General features: G+C 47.8%; 1 protein-coding gene across 1 annotated transcript in view; it reads left to right on the top strand.

The window, feature by feature from the left end:
* PC (pyruvate carboxylase) overlaps window positions 1–12,897 on the top strand; it is a 327,688-nt gene that overhangs the window by 289,417 nt on the left and 25,374 nt on the right. The window lies entirely within an intron of this gene.

The following is a 12,897-nucleotide window of genomic DNA, read 5'->3' as shown; positions in this document are numbered from 1 at the left end:
CATCATGTCTAATAGCCATGGATAGCCCCATCCTCCATGAATTGGTCCGCTCCCCTTTTTTAAAGCCTTCCAAATCGACAGCCATCACCACTTCCTCTTGTCTGTCCTGAATTTCCCACCCTCTAGCTTCAGTGGATGACCCCGGGTTCTAGTATGAGGTGAGAGGGAGAAGAGTTTCTCCCTGTCCCCTCTCTCCACACCATCCATAATTTTATAGACCTCTATCATGTCTCCCTTTACTCGGCTGTTTTCTCAGTTAAACAGCCTGAAGCGTTTTAACTGAGACTCCTAGGGCAGTTGCTCTAGCCCCCTGATAACTTCCGATTGCTCTTTTCTGCACCTTTTCGAGCTGCATGGTAGCCTCTTCTCATGACGGGAAAATCTCACTGTCTGCAGATTGTCCTAGCCCCTAAAATGGAATGGATGAGGCATTTTGCAGATTTTAATTGGGCCAGGCTGCACTTGCTTCAAAGAGATTGATCATTTAGCTGTTTAGTTACCTATTGCGTTTGTATCTTCCTGGGCAGCCGAGTTTGGCTTTCATAGTGGGCTGCAGCGAAAACTCATCGCAAAGATACAATTTAAAGGATATCACGGATATGTGGGCATGTGGCTGTGGCTCAGTGTTAGAGCATCTGCTTGGCATGCAGAAGGTTCCAGGTTCAATCCCCGCATCTCCAGTTAAAGGGACTAGGCAAGTAGGTGATGTGAAAGACCTCTGCCTGAGACCCTGGAGAGCCGCTGCCAGTCTGAGTAGACAGTACTGACTTTGATGGACAAAGGGTCAGATTCATAAAATCATAGAGTTGGAAGGGACCACCAGAGTCATCTAGTCCAACCCCCTGCACAATGCAGAAAATTCACAAGTACCTCCCCCACACACCGCCCAGGGACTCCTACTCCATGCCTAGAAGATGGCCAAGATGCCCTCCCTCTCATGATCTGCCTAAGGTCATAGAATCAGCATTGCTGACGGATGGCCATCTAGCCTCTGCTTAAAAACCTCCAGGGAAGGAGTGATTACCACCTCCTGAGAAAGCCTGTTCCCCTGAGGAACCGCTCTAACAGTTGGAAAATTCTTCCTAGTGTCTCTAGACGGATTCAGCATAAAGCAGCTTCATGTGTTCATGTGTGCGGCCCCTGGTTCCGGATGGTACAGTTGGGGGGGGGGGGAGGGGACCCCGGGGCTGCCTGATGTCAGAGGCTGAAGAAGGAGATGACCCTTTTGCAGAGGGAAACACCATCCGTTTTTCAGATCTGTCTGAAATCAGCGCCCTCGGGGCAGGAGATGCACTGGTCTTTATATGGGCAAAGCTGAGGATTAATTCCAGATAGTGCACTGGGCATACAGTCAAGAGCCGGCCGGAGGAGTAGTGCCTCTTGGCAAGGCTAGAGCAGCTGCTTTAATAGAACGAGAAAATGCCTCTTCTCTGGGCAAACGGTGCCATTTAACACAGGGGGCGGGGCTCACCAGTAAGCACATAACATAAGAACATAAGAAAGGCCATGCTGGATCAGACCAAGGTCCATCAAGTCCAGCAGTCTGTTCACACACTGGCCAACCAGGTGCCTCTAGGAAACCCACAAACAAGACGACTGCAGTAGCGTTACCTGCCTGCGTTCCACAGCACCCAATATAATAGGCATGCTCCTCTGATCCTGGAGAGAATAGGTATGAATCATGACTAGCATCCATTTTTACTAGTAGCCATGAATTCCCTATCCTCCAGGGACATGTCCACTCCCCTCTTAAAGCCTTCCAAGTTGGCAGCCATCACCACATCCTGGGGCAGTGAGTCCCACAATTTAACTATGCGCTGTGTGAAGAGATACTTCCTTTTATCAGTTTTGAATCTCTCACCCTCCATCTTCAGCAGATGACCCCGCGTTCTAGCATCATGAGAGAGGGGGGAAACCTTCTCCTTGTCCACTCTCTCCGTACCATGCATAATTTTATAGACTTCTATTATGTCTCCCCTTAACCGCCTTCAGTAGCACATTTTTGTTACATGCAGAAGGTCCCGGCTTCGTCCCCAGCCCGAATCAGTCAGCAGATGCTGGGAGGGAGCTTTTTCTGCCCGGGACAGGGAGAACCATTCTGGGCTCAGTGCAGCAGCATACGCTTGGCACGCTCTGCCCGCTAATTGCGCCCCATAGGCACAGCAGGAGCCAAATTGCCCTTCTGATGAAAGGCTCCCAAACGCTGCTGATCGGAGCGCAGGAGAGGGAACTGGCACCTTTGGCTGGTTTGCGCTCCTGCAAAAAAACAAAAGGGGGAAGGAAAGACCCAACCTAAAAACCCAAAGCTGGGTACCCAAAGGTTGGGTGGGAAAAGGCTTAATTAAGTATAGAAATTGTTGATTTTAAGGCGCTAACGTCTATAATAAAAACAATAAAAAATTATATTAAAAGAAAGCACAGGTGGCAACTGCTACAGGTTGATAAACTAAAACCACAATCCAAACGCATTTCGGTCCCCTGGCCTTCATCAGTGGTCTAATACAATCACTTCTAATGCACACATATACATGATACAACATATATAACAGTACTATAGCACAATTATAACAATCTAGGTATGTGTGTAGGAATCTCTGAAAAGAATAAGAAATAATGAATAGTTAACCTCAGTTAAACTTTGTGCGTGTGTAAAGTGCCATCAAGTCGCAGCCTACTTATGGCAACCCCTTTTTCATGGTAAGAGACTAACAGAGGTGGTTTTGCCAGTGCCTTCCTCTGCACAGCAACCCTGGTATTCCTTGGTGGTCTCCCATCCAAATACTAACCAGGGCTGACCCTGCTTAGCTTCTGAGATCTGATGTGATCAGGTTAGCCTGGGCCATCCAGGTCAGGGCAATTAAACTTTACCAATTTTTTAAATTCTTCATAGGGGTATTGGGATTGCTTACATCCCAATTTGACTCTGTGCTCAATATATTCTATAAAATCAAATTGGCCCAGCTGGGGTGACCTCAGGCAAGGGGTTGGCTGTGTGGTGTAGTGGTTAAGAGTGGTGGTTTGGAGTAGTGGACTCTGATCTGGAGGACCGGGTTTGACTCCCCACTCCTCCACGTGAGCGGCGGAGGCTAATCTGGTGAACTAGATTTGTTTCCCCACTCCTACACATGAAGCCAGCTGGGTGACCTTGGGCAAGTTACAGTTCTATCAAGCTCTCTCAGCTCCACCTACCTCACAGGGTGTCTGTTGCGGGGAGGGAAGGTGATTGTAAGCCAGTTTGAGTTTCCCTTAAGTGGTAGAGAAAGTCGGCGTATAAAAACCAACTCTTTTCTTATTCGGGGTCCTCCTGGGGAAACGGTACATGAGCCAAGGGTATTGCATCCACGTGTCATGCTGCATAACGTAAGGGCCGTCCTTCCCCTGAAAGTGCGCCAGAGCCCAGGCTCAGGATGCGCTGCTGAGGCCGTGTGTTGGCAGTCGCTTTCCTGTGGCTCGGAGACGGCGTTTGGAAGCCTTTATTGCCCAAAGAGCATGGTAACAGTGGGACACAAAAGCTAAACCGGTTCCACGGGGTTTTGCCTTGCTGGAGTCAGTGGCTCCCTTACCTTGTGCCCTGCCGACCCGACACCGCTAATCTGCTCTGCACATGGGAGATTGTCATACGCCATAGCTGAGAACTGCTGCTGCTGCATGTGAGCTCTGGGGCACTAATTCCACCACCCGCATAGGGGAAACAAAGCCTGAAATGAGACATTTGACCCTCTCCAAAAACTGCACGGAAGGAACTATCGTTAGCAGCCACTTGGCCGGCAAACTCCTTTCTGTCCAACTGGGTAGATGGGCAATTTGGGTTCTTATTAGAAGGAGGAGGAGAATTACTGCGTACGAAGTGCTATCAATGTGCATGGGGCTTTGAAGAGTATAAGAAGACCCAAGGACCTCACCAACTAAAATGTGACATGAGCGGCAAAGGAGGAAGGTAGAGGCACAGGGATACAAAGGGGAACACTGCATATTTATTCTGTTTACCAACGTATACACACATATAGAGGGTGCCATATAGAGGATGGCGCCAAATTGTTTTCTGTTGCCCCAGAAGTTCGGGTTGAAATTAAATCAAAAGAGTTTCCGTCTAAACATAAGGAAGAATTTTCTAACAGAGCGGTTCCTCTGTGGAACAGGCTTCCTCGGGAGGTAGTGGGCTCTCCTTCCCTGGAAGTTTTTAAGAAGAGGCTACATGGCCATCTGTCAGCAATGCTGATTCTATGACCTTAGGCATCTCATGAGAGGGAGGGCATCTTGGCCATCTTCTGGGCATGAAGCAGGGGTCACTGGGGTATGGGGGGGAGGTAGTTTGTAATTTCCTGAATTGTGCAGGGGGTTGGACTAGATGACCCTGGTGGTCCCTTCCAACTCTATGATTCTATGACATTTGAAGCTGCCTTATACTGAATCAGACCCTCAGAATCATAGAGTTGGAAGGAACCTCCAGGGTCATCTAATCCAATTCATTGCACAATGCAGGACATTCACAACTACCTTTCCCCACACACACACACCCCTGCGACCCCTGCTTCATGCCCCGAAGATGGCAAAAAAAAACAACCCTCCAGGATCCCTGGCCAAACTGGCCTGGAGGAAAATTGCTTCCTGACCCCAAAGTGGCGATCGACATTTTCCTGGGCGTGTAAGAAAGGGCCACGAGAGCCGAGCACTGACGCAACCCTTCCTGCCCTCCCTCTCATGACCTGCCTTAGTCCATCAATGTCAGTATTGTCTACTCAAACTGACAGTGTTCATTCAGCTGCAGAATGCCTGTTATGGGTGTGGAAGGTCCTTAATTTTTTCTCAGACATTTCTGGCTAAAAGGGTGTCATGCAGCCAGGGTTGGGAAAGACTGTTCTCTGCCCAAGACCCTGGAGAATTGCTGCTGGTTGGGGTAGACCAGATGGATACACATGAAGCTGCCTTATGTCGAATCAGACCCTTGGTCCATCAAGGTCAGCATTGTCTGCTCAGACTGGCAGCGGCTCTCCAGAGTCTCAGGTTCAGGTCTTTCACATCACCTGGTCCTATTAGGTGGAGATGTTGGGGATTGAACCTGGGGCCAACAGATGCTCTACCACTGAGCCACATCTTTCGCTTCAGCGAAAAGTGGGTTTTGAGAAGGGGTTTGTAGGAAGCGAGAGAGGGTTTGGGGATGCGGCCCTTCCTACCTATCTATCTATGCCCTCGGCCAGTGGGGCGTTCAACCCACTCAAAGCTTACCCGTAGTGAGAAAGGGGCCCCACCTGCCCCAGGATCCCACCCCTCCTTGGCTCACGGGTGCCTCCCACTCTTTGGCCATTTATGCAGGGTCAATTTTGAAGCTCGCTCAAAGCTCTTTTTTTAAATGCGACCTTTAAAATGCCTATTCACGGTCCCGATGCACAAGGAGAAATTCCACCACACACACACACATACACACACACACACACACTCTCTCTCTCTCGCCTGCTCCTTCATTCCTTCATTTCCATAGCCATTAGCAATTGCCGTTTGCATCGCTAACACTGGGCTGTGATTTTGCATGCTTCCTTGAGGGGATTCTTTGAGGCGGGGGTGGAGCAAACACAAAAGGTCACGTTAAAGGGGTTCTAAAGAAATGCAAAGCAGGTATGCGCCAGCTTCACAGTCATTTCCTAAATGATGGTTCAGCGCGAAAAACAAAAAAATATGTGGGGCCCTTCAGCCTGGAACGCGCTGCTAATTACCAAGCATAAATGGCCTTTGAGAACCTCTGGCTTATGCTGTGCCCAACCAAATCTAGCACTAACCCCCAGCAGCAGTGCCCCGCACAACTGCAAGTCGACCCTGCGACAAGCACCAGCTGGATACCCCCCCCCCCCCCGTAACAAGAGCATCCCATCACACTTTGCTCCAAGAGCAGTCTTCAGCCTGGGTGAATTATGCAAATGAAACTAATTTGCATGCATACGCTCGCTTTTCATAATTGTGTTAGTCACGGGTTGAGGAGCTGCCGATTCTTTTCCATGGGAGCCACTTTTTTCTATCTCCAGCTGGAAAAGAGAACCACGTTAAGTGCTTAGCATTTCAAAGCATTATCTCGGAGGGGTCAAACAAGACAGGAGGCCAGAAGATCCGTGGCTAGATCTCTCCACTTTTATTAAGTACTTAAAAGCAGCCGCGAGAGGATCTGATTCCAATCAGGGCTGCAGTGCTGGAGGTTAACCCTCATCACACCCTATTTGCCTAATGCAAATGTTCCCCCTCCCACTGAGGGCCTATTTGCATGCGGGGAGGTTCTGGGAGGAGAGGGAAGCAGTTTGCATCAGGCAGACCTCATGAGGAGGGGAAAGAGTTTGTAAAAAACTGCCTCCAGTGTTGTATCTCCAAACTGGGCTCCTCCCCCCCACAAATAGCTGCTTTTATTCTAAAGGGGGGGAATCCAGTCACCAGTCTCTCTGTATCTAGCCTAATTGGGCCCTCAGTAATCCTTAGAACAGCCCTGTTAGGTAGACCGGTATTGCTCAGGCAGGCTGTTTCTTGGGCAGGATCACTTCCGTCTCTTTGCTTCTGTCCTCCGTCTAGGGGTGTCATCTTTGGGTTGGTAAATTCCTGGAGATTTGGGGAGGGGGTAGAGGCAAGGGAATGGAAGGGAAAGACCTCATCTGGGTATGATGCCATACAGTCCACTTTCCAGAGCAGAGGGAGATTGCCATATAGAGATTAGCCTCTAACTAACCAGTTGCCATATTGCCCCGCTTCTCCATGTCAACGTATGATGACCCTGTAGGGTTTTAAATGCAAACAATGAACAGAGATGGTTTGCCATTGCCTGCCCCTGATTGGCGACCCTGGACTTGCTTCACGGTCTCCCATCTAAGTTCTAACCAGGGCCGACTCTGCTTAGCTTCCACGATCAGATGAGATCGGACTAGCCTGGGCCATCCATGTGTAATTCTAAACATTTCTGTCCTGCCCCCCTCCCCCAACATACCCAGTTACCTTTGCCCCCTAAGTTAAAAAGGCCTAGCTCAATTTGATTCAGAATTAGGTCAGTAGTCAAAATAGGGTTGCCAGGTCCCTCTTTGCCACCGGCGGGAGGTTTTTGGGGCAGAGCCTGAGGAGGGCGGGGTTTGGAGAGGGGAGGGACTTCAACGCCATAGAGTCCAATTGCCAAAGCGGCCATTTTCTCCAGGTGAACTGATCTCTATCAGCTAGAGATCAGTTGTAATAGCAGGAGATCTCCAGCTAGTACCTGGAAGTTGGCAACCCTAAGTCAAAAGCACTGCTGACAGATATCCCGGGAGTGAGGCTAATTCCACCCCCACCCCCAAGCATTCTAAATTGACTTGTACATTAATCCTGCACAGTTTTTTTTTACATTTTCCCCTTTAAATTTATTGTTAGCTCAAGTTGAAACATAACTGAATAGGACCTAAGGACATGCTCCCAAGAGGTTAATTTGTCAGACTCCACACAGAAGCTGTGCAATCCTTGAGCTTGTTTGACCAAGCTCTGGGAACTCAGGGCTGCCAAGAGATGGAGACAAAATTCCAGGGGCCTTGGTCACCGGGGCAGGGGGGTACAGCTATAGAGCTGGGTAGTTCATGTGACATGCTTTCTTTTGATATGGAGGGGGGAGAAGCAGAGGAAAACAGTCCTGCAAGACACTTCTCAATACAAAGTCAAGGGTGTATTGGTTTCTCTGTGGTTTTCCCCTTAGTCTTTATTTTAATAGTCTTTTTGTTTATAGTGAGGAGGGGATTTTTTTTAAACCTCCTCCCAGAAGACTCCCTATTAAATGCATTTGCATCTGTTAAAGGAATCTGTATTTTCCTTTTTAATCCACGTGGATCCGTGAAGAGGCTCCCAGTAAGCTTAAAACCACAATGCATAATAAAAAGAATATAGCAAGTTTTTTTTTTTAAAGTCATGGAACAGCAACAGCCGTTAGAAGTGGTAATGCCAGCACTCAAGTGTGAAGCTGCAATATTCAACGTAATATATATATATAGTCACTTAGCTCCACAAGCCTACTGGGACAAATCCTGTTTTGACTTGAGGTCAAAAAAGCCAACAATTCCTATCAGCCCTTGTCGTGCCCCACCCTCTTTATAGGTGAAATAAACAAAATCTTATTATATCTTGACGAAATATTCTATTAACGTCTCCCCCGGGGCCGTTGGCACAATTTGTTAGCGTTCATACCTTGATTCCAAGTGTGTTACATTTAATTGAGCAGCTCTTAAGAGAATTGAAATGCATTGTGGGGATTATTATTATTTTTACACTGTCAGCAGGAGGACCTGGTGCTTGAATAGACCAATGGTGGTGGAAAATGCCGTCAGGTTACAGTTAACTGATGGTGACTCTAGGGTTTTCAAGGCAAGAGGTGAACTCAAGTGGTTTTAGGGCTGCCAACCTCCAGGTACTGAAGGAGAAAAAAGACACCTCTGTACTATTATCAGGAGGATGAGAAAACCAGTAAGGAGCAATGCTGCTAACAATGCCAATATATTATAGCTACATATACACTTTACAGTATGTGGTAATGAAACCACCAACAACACATACATTCAGTACAACAGCGGATGTACAAAATTTCCACAGCTCATTTGAATTCCATCTGGTAAGTATCAAATAAGTCCTTTGAAGTAATTATCTTAGTCTTTTCTCAAAACAGATGCTGCAAGATGAACAGTCAAGGAGAATACGATCGTTTCGGAGCGCAAGGGCTCAGTTCTTCATCAGTTCTTCAAATGATGCAATGCATGCAATCCTATATCAACATCCATGATATCAGGTTTCAAAGAATAACCTTTTCCAGAATAAAGTGCATAATACTTCCCCAGAGGGGTAAGATGCTGAGTTCCTTCCACTCCAGGAGTGGAAAAGGTTATTCTTTGAAACCTGATATCATGGATGTTGATATAGGATTGCATGCATTGCATCTTTTGAAGAACTGATGAAGAACTGAGCCCTTGTGCTCCGAAACGATCGTATTCTCCTTGACTGTTCATCTTGCAGCATCTGTTTTGAGAAAAGACTAAGATAACCTCCAGGAACTAGCTGGAGATCTCCTGCTATTACAGCTGATCTCCAGCTGATAAAAGTCATTTCACCTGGAGAAAATGGCCGCTTTGGCAATTGAACTCTATGGCATTGAAGTCCCTCCCCAAACCCTGCCCTCCTCAGGCTCCACCCCAAAAACCTCCCACCGGTTGCAAAGAAGGACCTGGCATCCGAGGTGGTTTGCCATTGCCTGCTTCTGTGTAGGAACCCGGGACATCCTTGGTGGTTTCCCATCCAAGTACTAACCAGGGCCAACCCTGTTTAGCCTCTGCTATCGGACAAAATTGGGCTAACCGGGACCATCCAGGTCAGGGCAATACAGAGGCAAAAAAGCAGGTAACAGCCTGCTCCAGGTCCAGCGTACGGTTAATCCTGCCCTGAGTTTTCCTGGCCATTCTTTAGCCTAATCTTTCCGAAAAAACTAATCCCAACCTAATCTAAAACAAGACTAATCTAGATTTTGGTGCATGGAACGGAAGCCTTTGGCCATTTGCCCAGGGCCGAAAGAGAGCCAGAATTTTCTCCTCCACTTCTGATCCGGTCCACTCACACTTGGACCCGCTGCTCTCCCCCCTCCCCTGAAAACTACGTGAGTCACGGGAGGTGGTGGTAGTGGGGGGTTGGTGGAAACAATCTGCTTGTTCCTCATTAAAGCCTGCTAAATATTTTATGACCTTAACGAGCCAGCCTGGAAATCTCGCAATAAAGGGGGGGAGCGGGGGCAGGTGGCTATAATAGGCGCCTGATTTACATGCCTCTTGCTCTTTATGATTGATACGTGAGGCTCAGTTTAATTATATCGGATTCCAGCCTTGTATCATTATTATGGCAGTTTATTTTCTTCGTCAGCGGCTAATCCCCAACCTAAGCCGAGCATTAAGAGAATGAAATAAGGTTGTTTAAATCTTATTAAATTTCCCCCGAGCCGATGGTTAAATCTGTTTTTTAATTTTTTTTTTTAAAGATGTGCCACAATCAGAAAGAGCTAGCCGCAGACGCTTCTGTAAGCAGGAGGGATTAAGGAATGGTGCCGGTAATGAGCGGGAGCCCCGCTGGGGCCCGTCGGCAGCCAGCTAGTGGGACATTAATTGAGACCACTTAGTGGGGTGTTCCTTTGTAGTACGTATTGTCCCTGGGTTCAAGGGAGGCCCACTACTTAGTACTATGTCAGGAGAGCTGGAAAGGAAATAAAAGAGGGTGGGTTCGGGTGGAACTTGCAGCTGGAAGGTGTGGGTTCATTGTAGGGTTGCCAGGTCCCTCTTCGCCACTGGTGGGAGGTTTTTGGGGGCAGAGCCTGAGGAGGGCGGGGTTTGGGGAGGGGAGGGACTTGCCATAGAGTCCAATTGCCAAAGTGGCCATTTTCTCCAGGAGAACTGATCTCTATCGGCTGGAGATCAGTTGTACTAGCAGGAGATCTCTAGCTATTACCTGGAGGTTGGCAACCCTGTAATCACAGTCCATTTGAACCATTAGCAAAGGGTGGGCCAGAGGGTTGCTGTCTCAGCTGTCTCAGTCTGGATTTGGATTATGGAGTTTATCAGCTGGAGATCAGTTGTAATAGCAGGAGATCTCCAGCTAGTACCTGGAAGTTTGGAAATTAGTACAGGAGCAAAGATACTATTAAACAAAGTGCAAGACTTTATAACAAGCTACGTGCAATAACATACAATGTAGGACAATATATACAAAAGGACCTACAAAAGGTCCTTTTGTATATATTGTCCTACATTGTATGTTATTGCACGTAGCTTGTTATAAAGTTTTGCACTTTGTTTAATAGTATCTTCGCTCCTGTACTAATTTCCAAATCTCTTGATATATGTACAGTGGTGTCTAATTTTCTCCCCCAGTACCTGGAAGTTGGCAACCCTAGTTCATTGGGTAGCAGGCCCCTGATGGTTAGAGCCGGAAGAGTTGGGAACTCATTCGGCCAGTCATAAATTGGGGCTGGTTCACCCCACAGTTATAGTCCCAGATTAACTTGTAAATAGAGTTGTCACCCTCCAGGTGGGGTCTGGAGACCTCTCAGAGTTGCCACAGATCTCCAGACAACAGAGATCAGTTCCCCTGGAGAAAGTGGCTCCGTCGGAGGGTGGACTCTCTGGCACTATACCCCACCGAGGCTAGGGTTGCCAGGCTGGTGGTATTGGCAGTCAATTGGCTGGGGAATTGATCTATGTCGGCTGGAGATCAGTTGTAATAGCGGGAGATCTCCAGCTAGTACCTGGAGGTTGGCAACCCTACCCATAAACAAATGGGGTTTCTGCATACTGGGGGGACTCCAAATGAATGAGGGAAATATGACTTTGTGACTTAACCCGAAAAGAATGGTCTGATGGAGACTGAGCATGCCCCGGGAGGCACAGAAAGGTGAAAGCAGGTGAGAACCAAAGGAAGAATGGGGTGGAGGGTGAGGGGAAATGAATCTGTTTAGGTTCCTCTTAAGGGAGATTAGAGGGGTGTATTTGTGTGGACATCTAAATAATTTATTCCTCCCCTTCCCTGCAATTCCTCGTGGGCCCCAGCTTCTTATTATGTATTTTGTATCTTCCCTTCTTGCCCACTCTCCCCCCAACGCCTCCCACCACAACATAGCAAGCGCAGAGGTCAAGCCGGTGTTTCAAATGGAGAATCCTGTCGTAAACTTACGTACCATCATTGCAGATATCACAGTGCTGAAGGAAGCAATCTCATCGCCGTGTGTGTTTTACATCTTTCCCGACCCCGATCGCAAATGGCTGCAGGGGTCAAGCTGGCGTTCAAAATGAAGAGTCGTACCTCAGTCACGCACGAGAGTTTTCACTCTGACATCTCGTTCCTCAAAACCGTAACTGCGTTACAACAGACTGCACATTTTCCCCATCTCTCCCTCAAAAACAGTTTCAGGGGGTCAGGCTGGTGTTCAGCTATGCAACGCAGGAATGCATTCTGATCATGAGTAATTTCGGGCTGATTTCTCGCCACTCGAGGCAGATATCACGTAACAAGCACAGAGAGCCAAACAAGGAGAGTTCAACCAAAGGCCTCGTTTTGCGCGGCCGAAAGCTCTCGTTTTTTCCGGAAAACAGAGTTTGGAGGGTATAGGCTAGATCTTGATGTTTCTCTGCGGGATTCTCAGTAACTCGCAATGCTAGGGTAGACCTCGCTGTTTTTGCATAATAAATGCCAGCAAATACCACCGAACTTGTTCGGTCTGAAGTGAGCCCCATATCCCTGTCTCTCTTTTTCCAATTAGGACTCCAGTACGGCGGCTGAAGTGTTGAAGGGAGCATCGCCATAAACGGGGCTCCTGCCAACCTTACTGTGATCTCCCTTAACACTGAACATGGAGGTTCCGCTTAACGACAAGGGTTAATTGCCATTGATAAATTAATTTCTCCATGAATTCGTCTAATACCCTTTTAAAAGCCATCGAAAGCCTGGGCTGCCCCATGTAGCATGACAAGGAATGGACACATATGCTCGCTTGGGCAGCACATATTCTAAAATGGGAATGATATAGAGAAGTTGGTTCTTGTAGGTTATCCGGGCTGTGTGACCGTGGTCTTGGTATTTTCTTTCCTGACGTTTCGCCAGCAGCTATGGCAGGCATTGCTCCTCTGAAGATGCCTGCCACAGCTGCTGGCAAAACGTCAGGAAAGAAAATACCAAGACCACAGTCACACAACCCGGATAACCTACAAGAACCAATGAACTCTGACCGTGAAAGCCTTCGACGATATAGGGAAGATTAGCATGGTGAGGAAAGGACAACTGCCCTTCAGATGCCACATTTCAAACCCCAGTCCCCACATTAAAAAATCCCTGCAAATGAAAAATATGCTCTTGGGGGAGAAAAGTTATCTCCCAGCCTGCTCTCTT

This window comes from Euleptes europaea, chromosome 7 (genome assembly GCF_029931775.1).
Source record: "Euleptes europaea isolate rEulEur1 chromosome 7, rEulEur1.hap1, whole genome shotgun sequence".
Classification (NCBI taxonomy): Eukaryota; Metazoa; Chordata; class Lepidosauria; order Squamata; family Sphaerodactylidae; genus Euleptes; species Euleptes europaea.
The sequence above is the reverse complement of the archived record's forward strand: the minus strand, read 5'-3'. Positions and strand labels throughout refer to the sequence as shown.